Source organism: Marmota monax, unplaced genomic scaffold, assembly GCF_021218885.2.
Source record: "Marmota monax isolate L192 unplaced genomic scaffold, Marmota_monax_Labrador192_F-V1.1 WCK01_AAM20220418_F8-fsc00009, whole genome shotgun sequence".
Taxonomy (NCBI): Eukaryota; Metazoa; Chordata; class Mammalia; order Rodentia; family Sciuridae; genus Marmota; species Marmota monax.
The window spans coordinates 11,037,134-11,062,115 of NW_026694710.1; the positions used below are offsets into that span (position 1 = coordinate 11,037,134).

The 24,982-nt window shown below is 47.8% G+C and overlaps 1 protein-coding gene across 1 annotated transcript in view; it reads left to right on the forward strand.

The window, feature by feature from the left end:
• The first annotated feature begins 2,666 nt into the window (after nt 1-2,666).
• Ppargc1a (PPARG coactivator 1 alpha) overlaps nt 2,667-24,982 on the forward strand; it is a 607,930-nt gene continuing 585,614 nt past the window's right edge. Inside the window, exon 1 of the mRNA XM_058572389.1 lies at nt 2,667-2,944. The gene's annotated coding sequence lies outside the window, so the exon portion shown is untranslated. The remainder of the gene's footprint in view (nt 2,945-24,982) is intronic.

Here is a 24,982-nt window from a genome sequence, read left to right on the forward strand (position 1 = left end):
CATGAGCCTACTTTCCTGTCAGTAGGATGGGGATGAAGAGTCCGGCTTCTCCCAGGATTTTTTAAAAAATTATTTCTCACGGTTTTTTTTTTTAAATACCTTTATTTATTTATTTTTATGTGGTGCTTGAGGATCGAACCCAGGGCCTCACACGCCAAGGCGAGCACTCTACCACTGAGCCACAACCCCAGCCCAAGGATCTTTTTTTTAAATGAATAAATTTTCATTCAACAAATAGGAGAGGGATCAACAGAGACAGAAGTGAGGAGGGGGGACCTGGGCTGAAATCAGGGAAGAAATGATTGGATGCAGGGACAGAAACATCTCGTTTGGGTTCATGCATATAGGAGAAGCGCTTTGCAAACAGTACATTTCTATAGTGCTCTACAGAAATATTATCTAAAGGACTTTATCTAGACAGGAAGCCCAAGGAACCCCAGGCGTTGGGCCTCATTTTTTATTTTCCAGTCTCTTTACATGTGATGTTTATAGGGGTGGAACTGCAGGGAGATAGAAATGGGGGCACCAGGAAGAAGGCTTCCCTTCTTTCTCCCAGCCAGAGGACACCGGAAACAACATGGGACCATGGAGGAGCACCCCTCTATTCAATGTTGGTTGAGATCAGCACCAATTTTGATAACTGAATAGAATTTCCAGGGGTCTAATATTTTCTAAAAACTATCATATTTCTGAAGTCAAGTCAGTGAGCATTATTTGGGTCTGAAGTTGGTACATTAAATGATATCTTGCAATGTTCTCTCCAATGGCACTTTTTAGAAAAAAAAAAAATCTCTTTCCTCCCTATAGTGGCTGGTGGGGTTGGGGACCACTGATCTGTAACACCATTTTTCACTGGATCTGGAAAACAGGATGGTGACCTATTTTTTAAAAAAGGTCAATGGACATATCATTGAAAAACAAGTCAATCTCAGAAAAAGAAAACAGGTATTTAGCCAGAAATCTGTTTTCGGAGTTTCTGCTCAGAAACTCAGGAGCCATGCTGTTTGCATGGGGGGGGGGGGAAGGAGCATCTTTCTGGAGAGATCCTTTCTTTTTCCTTTATTTCCCTCCTGAAATCATCAGCCGATGCTTGTGACATCACTAGGTTGCTGTGGAAATGTTTATTTCACAGAGGATTTCGACCTCAAGTGGGGAATTTACAAGAGGAAGTGTGAACTCCTGGAAAAACAAAATTGGTTTGAAGGAAAGATTCAGAAAGAAAATAACAGAAGCTGCCATTCAGGATTTTTTCAAGTTGTCCTTCGAGGATTCAAGTCCTTGGAAGAGCATCTTACACAGATAGGCCCGTTTTTATATGAATTTTACTTTCCATAAATATCTATCTAAAGAGTCAGGGGAAGCAAGTAAAGAATGTCTTTTTTGTTTTGTTTTGTTTTGTTTTTTGCAGAAAATAAAACAACTTTTAGCTACTCAATTATTAAGAGAAAGGTTTGGTCCTGAGATACCATGGGGGCCGAGAAGGAAATTATATATCTATTTACATTTTTATAACATATAATGGACTTAAGAGAATATCTCCCTTAAAAATTTTTGACTGAAGGGATCTGGGTTTTAGTACAGAAGCTACAAAATCCTTTTTCGTTTTAAACTGTTAAATCAACAGAACGCCAAACTGGATCCTTTCTTCCTGCTGGGGCAGTATTGTCCCCTAAATCCACTTTCCAGTCCTCTCAGCCTAGCCTAGTTTGATACAGCATCGACTTAGCCTAACTACAGCAACCGGCAAAAGGAAGTGGTTTTTGCATTTGGGATGAGAGGAGGCGGCCACGGGTGTGTGTGTGCCTGCGTGTGAGCGCGCGGGGTGGTGGTTGGGGGAAGAGGGAGTGGGAAAGAAAGAAAATCGAGACGGAGCAACTGTGTGAGAATAATTTCCCCGTGGCTGGAAAAAAGGGTCTGTGCACGGGAAAGCAATTTTAGGAATTAAACAAACAAACAAAAAAAAGCCTTCAAGCAGGATGGAGGAAGGCTTGCCAAGAGGTGCAAGGCGTAACGGGGGCCTGGGTGCCTTCCCGGGCATCCTTCTTTTCCCTTCACGGGCTTAGGGCTGCCCCTCTCCATCCACCCACCTGCCCGAAGCCTCACCCGCGCCCCCTGTCGTCCCAGGGAGCGCACAGCCGGGCGGGGACAGCCAGGAGCTCGGGCTGGCCGCGGGGGCTGCAAAGGTCTGGCGGCGCGGGCTGATTTAGTGGCCGGGGCTGTAGTACAGGCTGTCCCCGGCAGCCGGCGGAGTCAGGGAGCCCACGTGACGGCCCCGGCTCTCCGGTGAGCTCCCCAAACAGACGCACACTCAGCCACACGGGCGCGCGCGCGCACACACATACACACACGCACACACACACACACACACACACATACACACATACGCACGCACCCCCGCGCGCACACGCCCGCCCGCCCGCTCTGCCTCTGCGCCCTCCATCCCGGCTCGCTCATTCTCTCGCCCTCTTGCTTCCCCTGCGGTCTCTCGCTCTGCGCGCACACACCACACACACGCACACGCACACACACGCGCGCACACACGCAGCCGGCACAGGCGGCGGCGGCGGCGGCGGCTGCCCAAGTCAGGACGAACCTCTCTAGGTACCGTCTTGAGAAGGCGGCAGCGGCGGCGGCGGCGGCGGCGGCGGCGGCGGCAGCCCGAGCATCCCTCCTCACCCGGAGAGGGAGCACAGCCGAGAGTTTCCGTTCCCTTGGCCATTCCCTTCCCCCTCCTTTTCTTTATTTGCGAGAGAATTTCTTCTTGGCTTATTGGTTTAATTTGATTTTGAACATTTTTGGTTGCTTTTGTGTGTGTGTGTGCTTTTTTTTCTTTCCTCATTTTATTTGCATCCAGAGCATGGCGGGCTGCGGGCTGTCGGAAGACACCTTCTTCTCTTCCTTCTTTTACAACTACGGCTCCTCCTGGGAAACCCCTTCCAACCAGGTAAGGGGTGGCTCGGTGCCGGGCGGCGTCGCGCCCCGTGCCCCCAGCCGCTCGCTCACTTGGCGCTCGGCGGGGAGGCAGAGGCTCGGGAGGGGGTGGGGAGGATGGGGGGCCAAGTGGGTCGCACTGTCTGGGTCAGCGCCAACCGGCGAGAGGAGGTGTCCCCCCTTCCCCCAGCGCCAGATCTCCAGTCTACAGGGTCTGTCGCGTCCCTCCCATGCCCATTCTGCCAACGACACCTCCCCCCACCACCTCCCAGCCCAGGGGGAACCGGAGAAAGAGGCAGGAGCTGGCGCGTTACCCCGAACAACTCCAGGCAGAAACCAGGGAACTCGAGCGCAACCTTCCCCAAGTCGCCGCGGGCGCCGCGCCCCTGTGCGCCCGGCGCCTGCCCGCCCTCCAGTTGCGCCGAGGGGCTGCGGAGCCGCGAGCCCCCCGCGACGTGCTGTTACCCCCCTCCACTCCCCCCTCCCCGGGCCCCGAGCCACCTCTTTCCCTAAAATGGCTGCAATCTCAAGTAGAGGCGTCCCCTGACCCGCGGAGGTGGGGGGGGGGGAGGCGAGTGGAGGCTCCACTCCTCCTGACCCCGCGCCTCCCCCGGCGCGCACAAGCACCCCACAAACACACACACACTTAACTTTGATGACTGTGCAATGCAGTCCGGCTGCATCGTGCCCTAGACGCTCCCGGCCGCCGGCCTGTAGGTGTGCGTATCGGTGTGATATGGGGGACCTGGGGAAAGATGGGGGTAGATGCCGGAGGGGGGCATGGGAGGAGATGGATGTCAGCGGGCCACTGGTATCCTGGAGAGACAGGCATGTGCTCAGGGTCTAGGGATGAAAAAGCTATTCTGGGAGCCAGAGCGAGAATTAGAGGAAAAATGCCTTTTAATTAAATAAATGTTGTAGTCTGCTGCCCCCACCGCTTGTTTGGTGAAAGTCTACAGGCATCTGTCATCTCCAAACTACATGGGGAAGTGGAGCTGGGGTCGAAGGAGGGGAGGAGTGTGTGTGTGCGTGTGTGTGCGCGCGCGCGTGTCGGGGCTGGAGAAAGTTGGGGCCAGAGGCTAGGTGGAGGAGCAATGGTGAAAGGCAGCAGCAACTCGGTGGGCCGACCCGGGCGCCGGGGATTCCCGGCCCGGTGGAGCGCGCGCCGCGGGGGGTGGGGGTGTCGAGGAAAAGAGCCCGGCTGGGCCCGGCTCGCCCGGCCGCCGCGGCGCCTCTCTCCGGAGCCCGCCCGGCAGCCTGGGCCGCTCACGAGGCTGCATGCCGCGCTTGCCGGCGCTGGCGCGCTCTCTCCCGGGCCCTGGGCGCAGCGCGCTCCTGTGAGCTCGCGGCAAAGGAAAAAAATAAAAAATAAGAAGAGAGAGAGGGAGCGAGGAGAGAGCGAGAGCGATAGAGAAAGCAGAGAGAAGGGGAGAGAGAGCTAAAGCCCAAAGCAAAACAGCCGACAAATGTTTTCCGCCGCCCCGGTATCACCCCAAGTTTCCAAGAAACAAATTGCCAAACTAGTAGTTGCCAGGTGAAGACCTCGCCTCTCCGGCGTGGGCTCTCCAGAAAGCGCCGTGGCCACCCGAGTGAATAATACATAAGGGCTGCCGGGGAGCCTTGGAGAGGCTCCCGCCGCCGCGGCAGCAGCGGCGAGAGGCGGCGCGAGCTCCGGCCAGACCGCCCGGCCGCCGCCGCGCGTGGGGGCGTCTGAGCCGCCCCCGGGAATCGCGCCGGTCGGTGGCCTGGCGTAGGGCCCCTGCGGGGAGGGAAGGCCGCCCTGCTGCGTGAAGAGGGGGTTCGCGGCGAGCCAGCTGGCGGAGGGGAGGGAAACCCCGCTGCGAATGGAAACTTGCCGGAGCTGCCGAGATGGTCTGGCTGGCGCTCGAGTTGGGGACCCTGGAGAGGCACGAATAGGGCCAGCGGAGAGCCCTGGCCGCCCACAGCCGGCGCTGGGCTCCTTTTCCAGACCAACCCGGGGGCTCCCCACCCTTCCCGCGCCTGTTCGGGATGCTGAGAGCCAACGACCCCTCCAGCTTGGCAAACTCCAGCTGTCCAGGAGCGGGCGTCCGCGTGCTTGTGTGTGTGCGTGTGTGTGTGCGTGTGTGTGCATATACGTGTGTGTGTGTGTGTGTGTGTGTGTCAGTGAGTCAGAAAGCAAAGCCAGCTCGCCTTTGAGGACCGGAGCCTGTACGAAAGGCTTGAACCACACACCCGGCACTGGCCGGGCCTGCATTCGGGATTCCTCGGCAGCGCCGCGCCCCCCAGTCCTGAAATCAGATGCTTTAGGATAAGTTTCCAGGCGCATATCTTCGACCTGCACCTCGGGGCCGCGAAACTCGGCCACTTAGTATTCCTCCCTGGGAAGAGAGAAGGGAGATCCGATGTGAGCCGGCACGCGGTGATACCGTTTTACAGCGACGGGAGGTTTCGCAGCATCTTTAATGAGATAGGAAACAAGTCATTTAAGAGCATTTGCAAGCGAAGGGCCGCGGCCCGATTTCGCAAGACAGGCAATCACGTGCAAACTCCTTGGAAACCAGAGGAGGTGGGCGAGAGGGAGGGGTGCGGGGCAGGTTTGGGGTAAAGGAAGGACTGAAGCAATGCGGGGGGGGGGGGGCTGAAAAGAGGAAAAAAAAAACTATCGGTTTCTTCGGGTAAAGTTAGTTTAACTTGATTTGGGAAAGCATTTCCCCAAAAGGCAACATCTTTCTTCTAGAAAGGGAGCCTCATGTTGCTAAGAAAATCGAAAGAATTTCTGATAAGGCAGCTGGCTCTGCTCTATGGGAGGATGATTAGCTCACAGGCTGGTATTGGGTAGCTTGCTACTCTCTTAGTGCAGCGGAATCGTATGGTGGGGAAAGGGAGATTATTTGAAGTATTGATTTCTTCTTCCAGTGGTGCGGTATGAACTTTAAGATAAAGTACAGAAACAAATGAGAGGTGTACATCATTAGGGGAAGGTGCCATCAAATGCTACCGAAGCTTTGCTGTCTGTTGGCAAATGCAGCCAGGGCAGTGCGTCTCACCAGGCGTTGCAGCTTCCAGGGCAGCCACCATCACCATTTTCAGGGATGAAGAAGGTACAGAGTGTGCAGGAGGCCCTTACTGATCTCCAGGGTGCGTTTCGGCATCCAGCATGGGCAAAGGACTGAGAAAACTGCTCCTAACTGTTCCTGCGAAGAAAAAGGAGAAAACAAAGACAATAGTTTAAATCCCATTTCGGACTCGGGCAGAGCTGCTATGGGAGGCCTGGGCCAAATTTGAAAGAGTGAGAGTTATTCATAATTCTACCTGAATTGCTGCCAGAAAGCTTACAAATCCTCCATTCCCTAAAAATAGCAATGTTCTTCAAATGTAATTTGTTTACTCTACCTCAATTAAAAATAAAACCTTCTTCCTAGTGTTATAAAGTGCTTATGAAGGTAAGAGTTGACTGTACTAAAAAAAAAATCAAGCTTTTTATTTCTAGATCAATATGATGTGCTCTCAACATCTAATACCATGTAAAAGGAGCCTTTTTACAACATCAATAGCAGCCAGGCCTCCCTAAGAAGCTCTTTTCCTGGAACCACAAGGCATTTTGATTACTTTCATTTTCACAAGAAACATGATTATGACATCTCTCTTTATAAACAAGCAAGTGAAAAAAATAATGAAGATGGAAGTTCTTGATAGATAGACCTGGAAATCTGGAAACAACTGGATTGGGGCATTTACTCAGCCCTAAAACATGCAAACAAAAACAAGCAAACAAACCAACCAGCCACAAATCATTGCTGACTGGAAGGTTTGTAGTTATTCTGTGACATTTTATTATTAAAGCTTGGGGTGTGCGATTTTTTTGGAGAGAGCCCAATGTGTATTACAGCCGAAACTACATCTGTTACCATTTAAAAACTGGGAAATTCCATCCTATATCTGAGCAGACCATGTTGCAGAGCTTTCTCACCCACTTGCCAATATGCAAAACATACCATAGCAAGTGTATGTGTGGGGGTGGGGGCGGCATCTGCTTAGGTGGAATTTATTTCTTCAATTAGAAAGAACCCTGGATTAAAGTGTGTGTGTGTGTGTGTGTGTGTGTGTGTGTGTGTGAAATGTCTCTGATTTGGCTCCGTGCAGCAGACAACAGACCATTCTTTAATTTACAGTTTCACGCCTAGGGATGGCAGTAGTGCAAGCTTCAAAACGGAGCCTTATCTTTTCATGTTGTGCTTTTCAACCTGGGATTCCCCCCTGTAATTGCCTAAGCTTTCTGTCTTCAACGTGAAGCTGACTGTGGAGTGGTCATTACTACATGCATTTTGGACCCAGGTCACCTTCTTCATCGTCACTTTGTAAGTCCAGTTCGAAGCAGGCCAGGCTTGTATGACACAGAATTCATCAATTGAAAATGAAAAATGGAACTAATTCGCTGACTGCTTGGGTGTCCGTGGGACCAGACGTCTCACTTCCCACAGCTGATTGGCCAGCTCTTTGATTCCCTGGGTAGCTTACCCCAAGTGTGTTAAAATAAGACCTGAGGACCACACTTGGCTGTGCTTTTTTAACTTTTCTTATTTCTATCTCCTGTGTCTGCCACCCCATCCATATTGTCCAGGCTTGAAATATAAAATGGCATCCTTGTAGGAGCCTCCTCTATGTATCTTCTCAGAATGAGCCATGACTGCTTTGAAGTCAGCCCTGGACTTGGGTTAGCCAGTACCTGTGATTCTTTGTACTCCATCTTTTCAAGCAGGGTAGAAGTTTCAATGCAGAATCATTAATGGATGTAGGTAAGTTGTTGAAAGCTTGTTCTGAAAGCCTTTAATTAATTAATTGATTGATTAACGAATTAATTTATTTATTTTTGGCTTGGCACTACTTCCATGAACATGGAAAATAGCCAAAGCAGGAAGCTGCCCACTGAGGAATGCTGCTTTACCATCCAGCCCAAGTACCATAAGGAATTCAATGTTTTTTTTTTCTTCCTTTCTCGATATGCAATAATTCTTAAAGTGGCAACCGTGTTAGTAGCTACAACAAGACAAGTGCTAGGAAGAAGGTGGAGTTTCTCTTTTTACCATTCCTGTGGCCCTAATGGAAATGAAAAAGTGCAGAGACGGGTCAAGGCTTGAGGATACCTTCCATTGACAAAGTTGTTAGAAAGTCAGTATCTCAAAGCTCAAAAAACATAAACTGGGAATCTGTATCCTTTAAACATTTTGATTTTATTTTCCTGAAGATTTGTGTATGTGATTGCATAGTATTTTTTTTTCATGGAAATTGAACCCAGAGACTGGCATGGATGGGCTAAGTATGTATTCTACTACTGAACTAAAACCCCCAACTTGCAAAATAGTTTCAAATTGCATTTCTACATATTTACTCTAAATCTATTTTAGAAACTCATCCATAAATCCAGCTCATATTATTCTGCTTTTCTAACTTTTCTCCTGGGTAGAAAGAAAAGTGAAAGAGACTTGGAATGACAGATTTTTTTTTTTTTTTGGTGGGTCTTCAAAAAACCTAGCTTCCTTACAGTATCCACTTGAAAACATTCTTCACTTTTCATAAATTTCTGTAAACCTAAAACTTGGGAAGTGAAGAGTTGTGACAGTAGCTACCGTTTACTAATGCTGTTCTAGTACTTTATACATAAGTGGTTCATTTCTCTTCATAACAAGGTACTTTTACTATTGTTTCTGTTTTACAGATGAAGCCCTGGTGCTAGTTAGGGCACAGCTGGGGTCCACCAGGAAGCCTGGGGCCAGTTGCACTTACTCTGTTCATTCTCCAGGACAACATACAGATGTTGCGTGGCCACATGTACATTTCTAGCTAATTTGCCATGGTGTCGTACATTTGCCAGCTTCATGAAATAGAAGAGATCCCTGTTGCTTGTCCACGTTTGCCCATTTTTCTTTCTTTTGTGAAACCAAATAGAACTCTCTTTCTTTGGTGAATGAGGTGAAGTTATCAACCATAACTATGTAAAGCTCTTTAAATGCTCATGGTGACATGGACTAGATGTTTGAGCTTGCCATTCTTTTTGGTTTGAATAATTGATCCAACTGGAGAAACTGATGGGGTCTTCAGGTTGCCACCTTCCATTCCTGAATGACCATGAATTAGCGTGGGCTTCGTTTCAAATGTATATGAGTGTCGATGAAATAACACGGTACAGAAGACATATAATTTTAAGATAACATTAATTATTTTATAAATAATTATTCAGATGCATCAAAACCCTATCATATCTATCCATACATCCATATCAATTTTTGGTATACACCAGCTTTCATTTCGTAAAACAACCCATATCATTTTGGGCCTGCACTATATATAGAGAGAGTTATGTTTGAGTTCAGTCCGAAATTTCCCTTTCTTATCACGGCCATGTTGTAACAGGTATCTTCTGTACCAAATCATGTACCTAACATTTACGTCCATCATGAACTAATGCCTTTTAGTGGAGTAGCCCTGATATTGTGATCTTCCACGGCATAGTGGTGGGAAGGGGAGGGAAACATTAAATGTCAGTAGCTACAGCAAGTAGCTACTGGAAAGGGCTCTAGGAAGAGGGCAGAGTGTCTCTCTGGTTTCACGTTCCTGTGGCCCGAGCGGAAATGTAAAAGTGCAGGGTTTGCATTGGAATGAGAATGGGGTCACCTCCCTTTTGTAGTCATCATCAAGGAAGCAGAACTTCCTTCCAGAGAGACCATAGGAAATCAATGATCGCACTTTGCCAGCAAAGAGGTAAATGTGTACCGCAGATGGCATTAAATAAAAGGACAGCCGAAAATGACGGACTCTCCCAGGCAGTGTGACTTTTTGGTCACTTCAAAGCATTCACATTTTTGATTTAATAATTATATTTAAATATTTCTTTTCTTTTGGATTATGTGTTTAAAAAAAAAGAATCAAGGAGGGAAAAATCGCCATTAGGTGATGTCACAGACTTTTCACTTGAAAGGGAGTTATTCAGACAAAGCAGGGCGTCTGGAAAAGGGGGACCAGATCATCCCTCCTTTTTTGGTTAATGAGAATCGACCTGATTTATTGAAAGTGACTAAGCCTGTGTGCATTTATTTATTTATTATTTAGCGTATTTGCCGAAGAGGGGGGAGTTTGTCGCCGGGGAAGCCTCCCTTTCACAGAAGAGGCTGTGGAGGGATCCTTTAAATAGGCAAGGAGGGGACAGTGGCTGGGGTCAAGGACAATGTCGGTGTGGAGACTTGGGGAACTGGGGAAGAGCAGGTGTGTGGTTCTAGAGCTTGCACGTCTGGCTGCTTTCTGAGCACATCTTGCACATTTGAAATAAGGCGCTGCAGGCCAGCTAAGGGCCAAAGTGAATGTGTGCCTTGTATCTGGAAGAACATCAGACATCCAGGTAATTTCTTGCTAGAAAAAGTATTAGAAAGTGTGTTGGTTGTGTAACAAAGCGAGCCAAAAAGACGCAGAGAAAAAGGAACTAGCCAACACCCCCAACCACATTTTGCTCCAATTTATTATTTCCAGTAGCAGTTTAGTCCCTAATGTTAACAATGAGTGATTATGATTCTGTAGTTTCGTTTACAACATAAATTAGCATTTTGTTTTCTGTTACAGCTTTTGAATGAGGAATTATAATGTATAATTTGCTGAAAATAGATGTTATCATCTCTTAGGATGAGAACAACCACATAAACTTGAACAAATGATAAAAATGGAATCAATTACATTTCAAATGGAAGTAGTTTACAAACCTCCAAATACAAAGTGGCAGTAGTAGCTGGTTATTGTAACAAATAATTAGTTTTTTTAAACAACATTTATTGAATTCCATTGACAATTTGGTAATTGTTCACAGTTGGCTGTAGCCCTCCCTCTTCCGAAACAAAATGTGGCGTGGAACAACTGCATTTTATAAACTGCGGTTTGCCTCGTTCTTTCATTTTGCATCCAGAATGTATGCTTGTTTGTGTACAGAATGCTTTCTATAAGAAAACACTGAATTGCATCACCAGGTCTAGGTGACAGATGGACATCCAGGGGCTGATGAGAGAGGGTATTTTCAGGTTCCTGAGAAAAGAAGCAAATCATCAAGATGGATGTGAGTGGGTATACATGGAAGGGGAATTTTTTTTAATGTTTATTTTTTAGTTTTAGGTTGACACAATATCTTTAATTTATATTTATGTGGTGCTGAGGATCGAACCCAGTGCCTCACGTGTACTAGGTGAGCACTTTACCACTGAGCCACAACCCCAGCCCCAGAAGGGGAACTTTTGAAATAGTTGATCAGATAGGCAAATCATGGCATTATTCCAGCCGGAACTGAAGGCTCTTGCTCCTCTTGCTCTCTTCCCATAACCCTCTCTATCTTGTCCTGTCATTATTTATATGTTGGTCTCACCTCCCTTGCTGCTGAGGAGGCTCCTATGGAGGAAAGTCAGGCCAATTTTAGTTCCAGATTCCTGGCCAGGTCCAGCCCGGGGTAGGCAGGACCCAGGTGCAGGAATTTCAGAAAACACCTTTATGCCTTTACATGTGTCACTTTATTTATTCTTCTTTGTTCCATCTCTTGGGATGATGAGGACAATTCTGCAATGTCATTTTTTTTGAAAATGGGAATTTGACTTGGAGAATAACTGACTCCCGTTTCCATTTAAGTGTCCCCGGGGAAGAATAAGATTGGGTTAACATACGCTTACTAAACCTCTTGTTTTTTAAAATGAAAAATCATGAAGTATATATTTAAATTAATAGTCAGGAAGGGTAGAGGAGGAAAAGTGAGAATCCGAGGGGCTTATTTTTTAATTTCATTTTTTTTTGGGGGGTAACTGCTACACGCTGAGCGGATCATTCATTTTTGATTATTTCTAAAAGATTAATCTATTTCTTTAAAGTTAATATGCAAAGAAATATGTTCAACATCACTTTATTTTTAGATCCCACGATTTAGTCTGAAACAAATCAGTGGTGCATTATAAACACACAAGAATGTATCTAATGATGGGAGTCAGGCTGAACAGATGCTAAGAAAGATGCTTCGTGTGAAGTCGAGGGAGCCGCGGGAGGGAATGGAAAAAATCTCTGGAAGTTGGAGGGCTTGTGAGGTGAACGCGGTGGAGACTTCACCCACCAAATACGTGCTTGTGCAGTTCAGAGCAGGAGACTCCTGTTTGCTCCTGTGCGAGGGTCGGAAAGTGACATCCATCCTTAGACTTGTCGGTGAGGGTTAAATGAGACCTGGGGCCTGGAAGACCTTTGTTATCCACTGATAAAGGGCCCAGTCAACGTTAGGTCTTCTCACTCATTTCCTCCTGTCTATGGAGCCCCTGCTATTGGAGTGCCTGGTCCATAGTAGATTCTCAGTCAATTATGTTGAGTCAATTCCTTTTCTGAACACCTACTAGAACATTCCAGAAACCTTTTAAAGTACCTTACATGGATTAACCCAATGCATGGGTTATTAGTGTTACACATTGCACACGAGGGTGCTGAGGCCCAGAGAGTTGAAGGGACACGACCAAGATCACACAGCTAGTAAGTGGTAGAGCCAGGCTTTATGTGTCTGGCCGCGGGGCCCATGTGTGAGCTAACTATTTGCAAGGCTGCCTTTAGAAGGGCGAGTTGATGGGTGAACGGACGGAGGAGCGACATAGGAATAAAACATGCCGCCTTCAGCATGAGCTTGGGAGAGCAGGGAGCTCAGCTCGGGGAGAAGAGGGAGCAGTTCCCAGTGCTGTGGCCTCTGGAGGGGCTGCTCGTGGCTGGAGGAATCACAGGAGGTTTGCAGAAGGCAGTGGCATTTGTTCCTGGCTGGAAAAAGCAGAGAGGATCTGGGCAGGTGAGAGTAGGGGTGGGAATGGGGCAAGAAGGGACACTTCCTGGCAGAAGTGAGTGTTGGAGGAATTTATCATGGGACTGTGGTGGAGGAGCATTTGTCTCGTTTTGGTCAATTCTTTTCATTTAATAAATGTATGGAGCACAAGTTATGCCTTTTCCCCTGCCTGTAGGAGCTATAATTTAGTAGGACATCCACCCTTCATCTATGCCGTGTACATATCTATCATACACAGAAATATATATATTTATATATATATATATAAATTTATTTATATATAATAAATATATATTTCTCTCTATATATAAATACATGTTATATGAATTTATTTATATATAATAAATATATATTTCTGTGTATGATAGAAGAATATAGATATCCCTATGCATATGCATATATATTATATACACATATTATCCGTCGTATCTATCATCCATATATACGCCCCTCCATCATCTATCATCTATCATTTATCTGCCTATCACTCAGCTATCACTCTCTCTTCTAAACTACAACAAGTACCAAGAAGCAAAGACAATGCACAGAGAGAGCAGGAGGTTTGACTTTGAGATGGACAAGCGGGGACTCACATGGTGAATCTGCCGTTCTCCTCTCAGATCCTCCCATCAGCAGGCCCCCTCCCAACCTCTTCTAGCAAAGGGAAGGAGCTAGCAGAGCTGGGACCACAGGGTCAGCGGTGGAGACTGAGAGGTGTTTCCCACCCTCTTGTTCTGTCACGAGTGAGCGGGGGTGGGGTGGGGGTGGGGGCTCTCCAACTTGAAAGTTAAGATCTTTGACTCATTTAAACCCACTCGGTTGACAATGGCAAAAGAACAGTTTCATCAGTAAACCAGATAAAGTTTTATTTTGGGGTTTTATTGCACTTCAATAGATTACTAACAGGCTAGAAAGCCAACTAGCACCTTAAGCCGGGGACGGCTCTGAGGCCTGCAGAGCAGAGCTGATGAAGTCCTGGGCGGCTTTCTCTGCACCATGTCCATCTACAAGGGCTTTGATGAAAACAGCCAAACACATTGCAAATGGGGATGGAGTTATCCTTACACTGTTTGTCAAAGGCTGCTATTTTAGGAAGTAGGATAGTAACAGTTGCATTAGAAAAATTTAAAAAACTATTTCCTCTACTTAAACTGGTCCTAAAGTACCAGTTGCCAAGAAACAATGAGGTTGACTCATTATTTACAGGTCTTAAAATACTGGTTTATTTTTCCAGAATCTTGGTCATGTTCCTTCTTTGACTGCACTAGTTTAAATCAAGTGTGACGATGCTTTGGGCAAACTGTAAAGCACTGCCTGAGTCATGAAAAGGGAAGGCATTAGCACAGGATACAGACCCAGAAATAAAGTTGATCTTAAGCAAATATACATCGTACTCATTAGGAGGTTATTTAAAATGCTTGTTTACACTATATTAAACAGTTGCATCGTGGGCCTCAGCCCGGCAATAATGACTAAATCCATATTAAATCTCTGCCTCTGCTGTAGCCAGATCGGTCAAGTGACCTCTCCAAGCATCCCTAAGCTTTGACCGAACTCATTTCAGGCTAATGAATCTTCCCCAAGCATCACTAACTAAGCAAGTAGCTTAAATAAAGTAACCAGATAATGTACTGTAATATAGGGATCTTTGAGAATACTCAAAATATTTCCTTTCTAGAGAATTTTGAGAAAATGCCTCATTTTCTATTTGGGCATGTACCATATTGAAGAAATCTTTGTCAATATTCAGCACTGGTCAAATGCTAGTTGTTATTAGTTCTTTTATGCCTATGGTATTTAGAGTAAATAGCTACAGGTTTCCCTTAAATGTCTTGAGTTTGTGTCTCTCTGTGTGTGTGTGTGTGTGTGTGTTTGTGTGTGTAAACATTATCTTTACCACCCACCACATTAAATACAGTTCAGGACACGAAATAGTTGCAAACTAAAATCTGATCATTCGAATAGGAAAATCATCTTTTAACCCATTTAGGAATTTAAAGACATCAGCCTCTAACAGCCACATAATTATGAGCCACCAAGGATCAGAACTTAGAGAGGGAGGAATATTCTTGAAGTGTTTCCCCTGACCCCCAAAGGACATTTCCTAAAAAAGGGAATTTTTCTCTTGAAAGTAGGATGAATATCTCTTTTGTTCTGTATTTTCCTACATGGGGAATACTGTCCTTTTTATTTTACTGTTTAATTTTAAACACATATTTAGAATTGGTTTTCTAGGGCAGTGTTTGAAAACCGTAAGGCAAAAAACTGATGAAAGGATATCAGAGGTTTTTCTTAATGTGATAGGTTTTGTTTTGGATTTTTTTTTCCCTTAGAAAAGCTCAGAAAAAAAGAGGAAAGTCAAAACTATACCTAATTCAAACACTTAAAGATAACCGCAGATCATATTTTGATGTATATTCTTCAATCTTTTTTCCTAGGCCTAGGTACTTCAGGTGTAGAGGAGCCTCACATGTGAGTATGTGTATGATCTGATTTTAGCTCATATCCTGTAGTATTCCATGGACCTCTGCATCATTTTCAGTTTTCTGGTATAACTATAGGACCATTTATATAATTACCTTTTATTAGGTGTTTAGGTTGTCACCAGTTGTCACTGAACTTGGTGCGCATCTGGGATTATTCCTTGAGAATAAGACCCAGTTAGTTCTGCTGGGTTAAAGGACTCACAGAAACTTGTTTTTGAGGCAGTCTCTCTCTGTGCTGCCCAGGATGGCCTCCAACTTGAGCTCCTCCTGCCTCAGCCTCCTGCGTAGCTGGGGTGGCAGGCGTGTGCCACTCTGCCAGCTTAAAGGACATAGGAACTGTAAGGCTTTTGTATTTATTGTCTCTCCAAAAAGATGCATCAGTTTATGTTCCTGAAAACACATCAACAGCAAAACACTCTCCTGACAGCTACACGTGAGGGCCCGGACGGGGCTGCTGTTCAAGGAGTTCTCCTATTATGGTATTTTCTTTGTCTAATTCAAAACTCAAAACTAGATCATTTTAATTACCATCTCAGTCAAAGGTCGTACCTGCAACAATGAAAACCTTCCTTCATCTTAGGTCTTGCAAATTCTTTTGGCTGCTGGAACAAATCGTGGGTCACAGGAGCCAAGCAAATAGTTTATGTCAAGAGTTTCATTCTGGTTATCAGGTGGGAGGATTATTTTTTTCCTTCCAGCATCTCTGTGGATACCTACTGACTTATGTTCTGTGGAGATCTGTGGAGAAAAGCCTTTCTTCCTCTATTCACTGAACTAACTTATCAGCCTGAGCTGCACACAGTACCTCTTTTCATCCCCGAGAGGATCCCGAGGGAAGAGGAATGTTGACTACGTACTTATGCAACGTACTTTTGTTGTTCTGGTTGGGACCTGGAAGCGACAAACCTTAGAGATATTTGTGAAATTAAAACTAACCTTTTGTGGTGCCTGGGATCAAACCCAGGGCCCAGACCTGCTGGGCAAGTGTCCTGCCACGGTCCCCCACCCCAGCTTGCCTATCTGTCTTCGGTTCTCAGTCGTCATCCTCACAACTTCCACACTGCGCTTGGACCCTGTCCGTTAAAGTAAGCTCCCCTCCCCTCAGTCCGGCCCTTACTACCATCTGATCCTCCTTCAGAGGGTGTGTGGCGAGAGCAGGGACTGTCCATGTGCCCACGTCCTGTGGGCCCACCCCGGGTTCTCTTCTTCCTGGCCATCTTGTCAGTTTCCTGTTACGCCCCTTGTCCCTGAGGGCTCAGGTCCTTGGCCCTCATTCTCTTCTCCATCCCATGGTCACCACCAGGAGATGCCTTCAGCATCCACAAGTGGAGGGCTATCCAGGGACGTAGCTTCACAGTGACACTGGACCCCCTGTGCCTCTGCAGCCCCGTCACATGGCCGGCTCCCTGGCCTCGTCCCCTGGTCTGTCTCTGCTTCTGGAGCCTTAAGCTGCAGTGTGGCTGCTGCTGGCCCCACAGGCTTCTTGCCCATTTCCACTTATTTCCAAGGTCTTGGCTCCTTCTCCGACCTTCCCGCTTCCAAGAGCATCAACTAGGCCCTTCCTCTTTCTTTTGGCCAGTGAGCGATCACTCTGTTGACAGAACCTCGAGGACCACCGTCTCCTGCCCGTGTCCACCCGTCCACAGAACCCCAGCCTCAGGTCAGTGCAGCAAACTGCCTTGTTGGCCCTCCACGCGGGCCGCCGCCTGCAGCTGAGAAGCAAACAGAACCCCAAACAGCAGTGACACAGTAGCCATGCCAGAGAACGCCACGGTGATTTTACCGTCCCCAACCTCAGTGCCACTGAGCAAGCCTCACATGGAGGCCAGGTCCACTTGCTGTCCACAGCCGCAGCTCCGCCCACCACCTTTTGTCCCCAGCTCCCTGGCCATGATGGGCTCTTTGTGAGGTGAGGAGAGTCTCACTCTGTCACCTTCCCAGCTTTCCCTCCACCCGTGCTGGGAATGTCACCTGCCCTTCTTCTTCTGGACCAGGATCCACCCGTCACAGACCAAGTTAGAATGAGCAGACCAAAATCTCTCCCAGAGGAAAGCCTCTCCGGGGACCTCCTGCCAGCAGGGGTGGCTGACCAGCACCCTCTTCCCTGTGCTGCGTGGGGTGGAAGGTCAGCTGATGTTGGGGACCGTGCATCTGAATGACACGAATCTGTGTGACTGAGGTTGGCTGCTCTCAGGAACTCACAGTTTCCTGGAGCAAAGGGGCAAAGTTCAAGGCGGGGTGACCTCTGTGTGCGGGCCTCAGGAGAGCTTGTGGACGCTCATCATTTCTTCTCTGTCTCCTCCCACTCACTTCTTAATGGCCTCAATCAGAGTTCAGCCTTCAACACTTCCTGGAACTCCTCCTTTGTTTTAAAAGACGCGTCTCTGACTTTGACTCTTGAGCAGTCCTCTGACCTCTGGGATGTCTCTCCTGCCTTCATCTGGTCTCCTCCTCCTGACCTCCACCGCTGGGGTTCCTGGAGTCCCACTGGGGATCTGTTCTTCTCCACTCTGCCCTGGTTCTTTCAGCCATCTCCCCGCGTGTGGAACCAGTCACGTGGCTCTCTTTCCAGACAAGACCTCTCTCCTGAGCTTCAGAGCTACTTCACCCAGAGCCCCACGGGATTTCCAGCATGTTATGTCACAGACCACGCCTCATCCAAACTGCTTTGCCCTTGGAGTCCGTATCTGGGCCCAAGGCCACGCTACTCATCCTACGTACGAGCTAATTTGTGGTGTACCAAGACCACCCCAAACTCTGCGACCTCAACCACCAAACGTGGAAGTCAGTGTCAACTCGCACAGATCAGCAGGGTGAGTTCAGCGGACGGTCCTTCCGGTGGACACAGTCGATTCACTCATGGATCTACAGACAGCTGGCTACTGGCTGGGGACGGAGGCCAAGGGCGCCATGTGCCCAGCTTTCCATCATCCAGTGGCCCCCCGGGGCCCTCTGACAGCAGTGATCATGGATCCCAAAGAGAACAAGGCGGAAGGGGCCAGGTCTTGTGAGGCCTGGACTGGAACCCGAAAAGCTTTCCTCTGTCTCACGCTCAGGGAGTGCAGAGGTGCTCCATCTCTTGATGGGAGGGTCCTTTCGGCCACATCATAGACCAGGCAGGTGGGGGGGTTCACGCCATTCCTATGCTTCACTGCACCCACATCGGGGTCACTTTGTGGCTTCATTTTAAGGCAGCCGTCTCTGTAAAGACCCACCTGCAAACCCAGTCACCTTCCGAGGGGCCCGGGTCAGGCTTCAGCGTGATTTTTTCTGAGGGGATGCAGCTCTGCCCATCCAGACTCCCGCCCTCCCGGCCTCTTCCTGGACCGAGGCAGTGCTGTGAGAGTCCGGGTTGGAACCAGGCCCTCTGTTAGAATGGCCACGGCCAGCGGTCCCATGTGTCTTGCCCCTGTTTCTTAGGTCTCCTCTCCTGGACGGTGAGCCCGCGAGGGCAGAACCGCGACGTGCCTTTGTGTCTCCTGCACGTGGAGTAGAGAGTGACCGAGGCAAATGATGCGAAGACTTTCTGCTCATGAAAAAATAAGTGCAGCTGACGACCCTGGGGAGCCGGTCCTCCAGACCCCCCATCTCTGGGGACCTGGGGTGGGCATGCGGCCTGCTGCCTTTTGGCTGCAGTGCCGTGATTCTGGCCCCCAACTTGTTCTGAGTCCTAATCTGATTTGTACAGGACGACGGAAGGCTCAGGGCGTGGGGCCGCCTAGGACCACCTGGGAACGTGTGCAGCTCGAACACGTTCTGCTAACTACAGCCATGGGCTGCACGCTATGACAATGACCTTAGACTTTTCAGGCCTCTCCAGAGAGACAACCAAGAGGGGTGTCTGTCGTCTCTCTAAGTATTTATTGATTGATCAATCAATTTAAAGAATGGACTCAGGCCCTGGTAGAGACCTGGTAAGGCCAAAATCTACAGGGCGGGCTGGCAGGCTGGAGATCCGGGGAAAAGCTGCAGTTCTCGTGCTAGTGGAGCTTTCCCTTTGTGCTCAGAGGAGGTCAGTCTGTGTTCTCTCCAGGCCTTCAACTGCTTGGACAAGGCCCACCTGCCCCGGGCAAGGTTTTCTGCTTTACTGAAAAGTCCACCAATTTCAATGTCAATCATCCATAAAAACACTGTCACAGAAACATCCAGAATAACGTTTGATCAAATATCTGGGCATGATGGCCCAGCTAAGTTGATGTATACAATTAACCATTACATAGTCAAGCCCTGCTGGTCCCATGGGGCACTTCATGGTATAGAACGCAATATCTGTTCCTGTAGGCAGAAAGGCTGGACTAAAATCACTTACTGGTGTATGTAGAGGCACAGAAGACACCGTCACTGAAAGTGCCATTAGAGTCTTGCCTGATGTGTCAGCCAGCATTTTCAAAAGATATTCAGTGGTCTCAAGAGGATTTTAGGTGCTGGAGTAAGACATGATAAGCTCCGAGTATTTAAGGAAACCTTATTATCCTTATTTGAGGATATTAATTCAGTTCCCATCAATAAGACAACACAAATATAGACACAGTGTTCTTTTTTATGCAAAAATGAAATCATAGCCGAGGTCTGTGTAGGGAAGGCAGATATCATAGATAACAAAACAATGAAAATCAAAGAACTATTTGATTAGAAACCCAAGCTGGAGTGCTGATTATCTCAGCTTAGTTATCTTCCTTACTATTACTCTCAGATCTATTCATGATTCACATCCAATTCCCTGTAGTTTCTGGTCTTTGAGCAGACTTGGGAGAGTTCTGAAAAGAGATCATTGTTTTCTCAGGCAGTTTTTGGTTCCTGAGACAGTCCTTCCCAGCAGAAGAGGTGTCGGTGGGTGGTCATTTGAGGGGCAGCAAGAGGCCGACAGCCATGCTCCCACGGGGCCTTGAGGACACTCAGAGAGGTACACGTCTGGAGTAAGCTGCTGTCTTTTCTTCACTCGCTGGTGAAGATGACAGTAAGCGTCTGGCCCCGACGTCAGATGTAGTGTTTATGGCATCAAGGGAAGAGAGAAATGTTACTTGTAGTGATAGATTCTACAAGGTGGTCATTGATACTGTCATCGTTCTTACTAGTGAGTGTGATCCAGGCTTCAGATTCTTCTGTTTTCATCGGGAAGAATCTTCCAAATATACACGTCTCCCTAGGCAGGATTGTATGTGAATCGCACGTTGCTTCAAGGGTTTGACTTCCCAAGTTGGAATCCACGCAGGCAGAAGTTCTGGAAGGAACTCCAAGGATAGGTGATGGCGTGGGCCTGTCACCAACCCTAGGTTGACCTGTACAATGTGCCGCAGTCTGGCTGGGCACACAATCACGAGCCACCACACAGCTTGTAGATTCAAACAGCAACTCTTTATTCCCGAACTCACACCAGCCGTCTACAATCACGTTCTGGGGAAATCCACGTTCTCTGCCCAAATCCACCTCCACTGGGCTTCTGTCTCCCAAAAAATACTGTCTGAATCCCGTGAGAACTCAAGGGGAACTTAGGCAGCAGGATACGCCCTATTCCCAGCAGGAATAATCTTAAACCTTAAACCTGGAACCTAAACCGGGAACGCCCTAATCCACCTTGGTCCTTGAGCAAGGTCACCTACATTCAATGTCACTGCAACATGGGGTACGCTGGCAAGGAAACTGTCATACCTACTTGGCTAATGGCTCCCAGCAACAATGGGCCTCGCCTCATGAAATTTGTGAGGTCATTGAGAGTTAAATGAGATAATACACACGAAAGCTCAGGACTGTGCTCAGCATGTGGGAAGCACAGAGAAGGGGGGATGATGACGCTAGTGTAAAAGCAGGGAGACGGACAGGGACATGGCACCTGCGAATGCCAACCGGTGTACAAGAGACCACTTTTGGGGAAACTGAAATCCATTCGATCTGGTCATTTCGCCGTCTCCTCTGGATTTATTTCCACAGAACTTGTTGATGAAGAGACCATGCAATATTTTCCAGGAACACACATTTCTGCCTTGGCTCGGTCTCATGTCCTGACATACATCAGCCAGGCCATTTCTAGAAGGTCCATTGTCTGATTTAGATTTTACTATTTTCCCCTGATTTTGGCACACAAAATGGGGAGGGAAAATCTGACCATTTATTTGTAGGGAATAAAAACTTAAAATACCAAATAAAATTAGAAGGCAAAACTCCAGAAAAACATGATTCTTCAGAAAATACAATCCAATTATAGGCGACAGGTAATATCTAGGTCTTTTTTGGTTGACCTATAATAAATGCAGATTGCCTAGGTGTTTAATATACAAGTGATATTTCCAAACCAAACAGTGGCTATTATTTCCACTATCGGTGGAAAAAGTAATCTTAAGGTAGAAATGAGGACTTCAGGCTTAGAAATGGGCGAGTCTCGTGAGCAAAAGGATATGAGAACCAGTCACTTTTTTTTTTAAATTAAATTTTTTTAGCTATAGATGGACATAATATCTTTCTGTAATGTATTTATTTTTATATGGTGCGGAGGATCAGACCCAGTGCTCCACATGTGCTAGGCAAGTGCTCCACCACTCAGCTATAACCTGGGCCCCTGAAAACTTGTAATTTTTTAGTGCTCAAGTTGGAGGATGGTTCTTGCGACAAATGCTTTTGGCAGTTCTGTCACATGGCATGAAGGAGAGAGAATAGCGAGGGCTTTGTGGGATTTATCAGCTGGCAGGTGCAGGCGGAATTAAAACGGTAACACTGAATGCAGACACAGGACAATTTCTGAAAATTACTATGATGGTTTTATAACGGGGCCAAGTGGTGCAATAGACAGTGACCAGAGAAAGAAGGGGGATGGTCAGAGGAGTCTCGCTGGGAGGTGCTGGTGGGGGGAGAGTGGGAAGCACTTCCCCTGAGATCGAGTCTGGGGGAGTGAGGGGTTGTGGCCAGAGATAAGGTCCGAGGTAGTAGTCCAAGGCAGATATGACCAGGGCTGGTGTAAGGAGCTTGGAAATTATTTCAGTGACACTGGAATCCACTGGAGACTCTCAAATAGGGGAGGGACCTGCTTCCTGTCTCCAGTGGATTTAGATTTTTCTTTTTTTGGTATCCTAGGGATACTTTACCACTGAGCCACATCCACATCCCTTTTTTGTATTTTCTTTAGAGACAAGGTCTCACTGAATTGCTTAGCGCCTTGCTAAGTTGCTGAGGCTGGCTTTGAACTTGCAATCCACCTGCCTCAGCCTCTGGAGCCGCTGGGATTACAGGTGTGAGCCAGTGAGCCCAGCTAGATTTATTTTATTTGAAGATCCCCCTGGATGCTCTGCAGTGGATGAGTGACAGGGAGGGACGAATGAAGGAGGAGGACAGTGGGAGGCTCTTGGGTAATGCAGGTGACAGAGGTGTTGGTGGCAGGGACTCAAGACGGAGACCCGTCTGCCCGGCTCAAGGGAGTCTGGGCAGTGGCCTCTGCCCAGCAGCCCGTTTGGTAAGAAGTGACGATGATAAACCTGAAGTTGGCTCCTCAGACGTTCAGCGGTGGATGCACCTTTCCACCAAAGGGGCTTCCTGCTCCGGGGCTCATGCAGTCAGATTCGTGCAGAGTGCTGAGCAGGGTCACATCCAGTCCTAAGGGAAACAGACGGAAGGAGAGAGTTAAGAAAATCAGTGTGACAAAAGCCAAGGGCAGGTGTCCCCGGTTCCTTGTCAGGAGCTGGAATTCCACGGTAGGTGGGAATGGAGCCGTGGCTGAGGACAGGGGCGTGTCCTCTGCTGAGCCCCTGGGGGGTCTTAGAAATGAACCTGTTGATCATCTAATCAAGGAGACCTCTGCCTTGCTGGCTGCGGAGCAGGACGACGTCCCCGGGTGAAGTGCTTGGAGAGGAGATCTCCAGGAGCTGTGAGTCATCTCTGCCGTCACCCCGTGGGAAAGGATGTCTCCTGGGACTGTTCCAACCCAAGTGTGCTCCTGAAATGTACGACCCCACCGGGGCAGGAGGGGGTTGGGTGTGGACGTGGGAGAGGTTAGGAGAGGGCCGAGGACACCGAGGAGCCCAAGGACGTGGCCCTGTCCTCTGTTTTGTTTAAGCTCTTTGTGCACCAACAGTGGCCCCGTTGCAAACACAGAGGCATGCGGCACATCCTGGATCCAAGGTTGGGAAGGAGGATGAAGCCGCCTCTCATGGGAAGCAGGACCGGGTGCTGCAATTAGAATGAAGGATGCTCCCTTCCCAGCCCCTCTCCTCGCACAGGGCTGCTGGTCTTGGTGTTACCCCATCACTACCAGGCACCAGTGCCCCGTTTCCTTCTCACCCACCTTTCACCACCTCAGAGCTTCTTGAGTATCCTTTCGTTTTATTTATTGGGTGAGTTTTTGTCTCTTTCTTTCCCTTGAGTGAATTAGAACATATAGAGCTTCTACACTCAATAGTGAAAACTCAGATCAACTAATTAAAAAGGGCCCAAAGACTTGAATAGACATTTCTCTCAAACAGATACACAAATGGCCAACAGGTATGAAAAGATGCTCAGAGTCACTAATGATCGGGGGAATGCCAACCCCAACCACCATGAGACGTCACCTCATATCTGTTAGGAGAGCTGTTAGCAAGCAAGAAACAAAAACAATCAACAGAGAACAACCACATTGGCGAGGATGTGGAGACAGTCAACGGTCCCCTTCCTTACCCTGATCTGTCTGCTACACATCGGGGTATAGAACCAGGCAGGCGTTAGAGGGTGTGTTGCTTTACTGCTGAGTATCTTTCAACCAGCAATGTTTTATAGAGTCTCAGAATACATTTGGCAAAAGTAGGCAAGCCCCTCTGCTCAATTAACTTAGAAATACCTATTGGTGAGATTTTCGGATCATTTTCATGTGCTCCTGCCCAGCCCCTGTTGCCCCACCCAGATCCGAGGACTTCAGAAGAGCTACACCTGTACCCTTGACCTCCGAAATGCTTTAAACTCAAAGCTGAGCAAATAGCAACCCATTTCTTTAGAGATTTGGAAGAACTGAACCCTGCACATGCAAAACCGTTGTTATTTTATAATAACAATAAAACCCACGGCTGGTACTCTGCACAGAGCCTGAGTAAAATGCTCGAAGCCAGTACTGACAATCTGTGCCATCGGAATAGACAAAGAGGAATTGTCAAGATATTGATTTTGTATCAACACAGCCTTACTGACACATGATCTAGGAAACGTTGAGATGAAAGGCCAGTCAAGAGAGGAGATTAGAGAAGTCTTCAACCCAGAAAGACCATCAGTCTTGAGATCTTACTTAATGTTCATGTCTGTGAAAGCCACCGCTGTTGGGTTGGATCCTGGGGATTGTCTTAACACCTGCGGCTGTTTGGGCAGAACTGGCCTTTTCATTTCTGGACCTGAGTGAGAACAGCAGCAGATGTGCTGAGCTCCCTTCAGGTTCTTTAGTGCCAAGCCCTGCCTGGCCTCACAGTTAATTTGAGGGTGCCCAAGGAGACGTGCTTTCTCTCTCCTCTCTCTCTCTCTCTCTGTCTCTCTCTCTCTCTTCCAGGCAGACATGAATGGAGTGGCTCAGTGTTTTATTCATCTTTTTTTTTTGGTTGCTGTGACTTAAAGACCCGACAAGAACAATTTCAGGAGGAAAAGTTTATTTGGGGGCTCACGGTTTCAGAGGTCTCAGCCGGCTCCATTCCCCAGGGCTGGAGGGGAGGCAGGACATCATGGTGCAAGAGTGTGGTAGAGGGAAGCAGCTCCCATGATGATCAGAGAGCAGAGAGTCCACTCTCCAGATAGAAAATACATATCCCAAAGG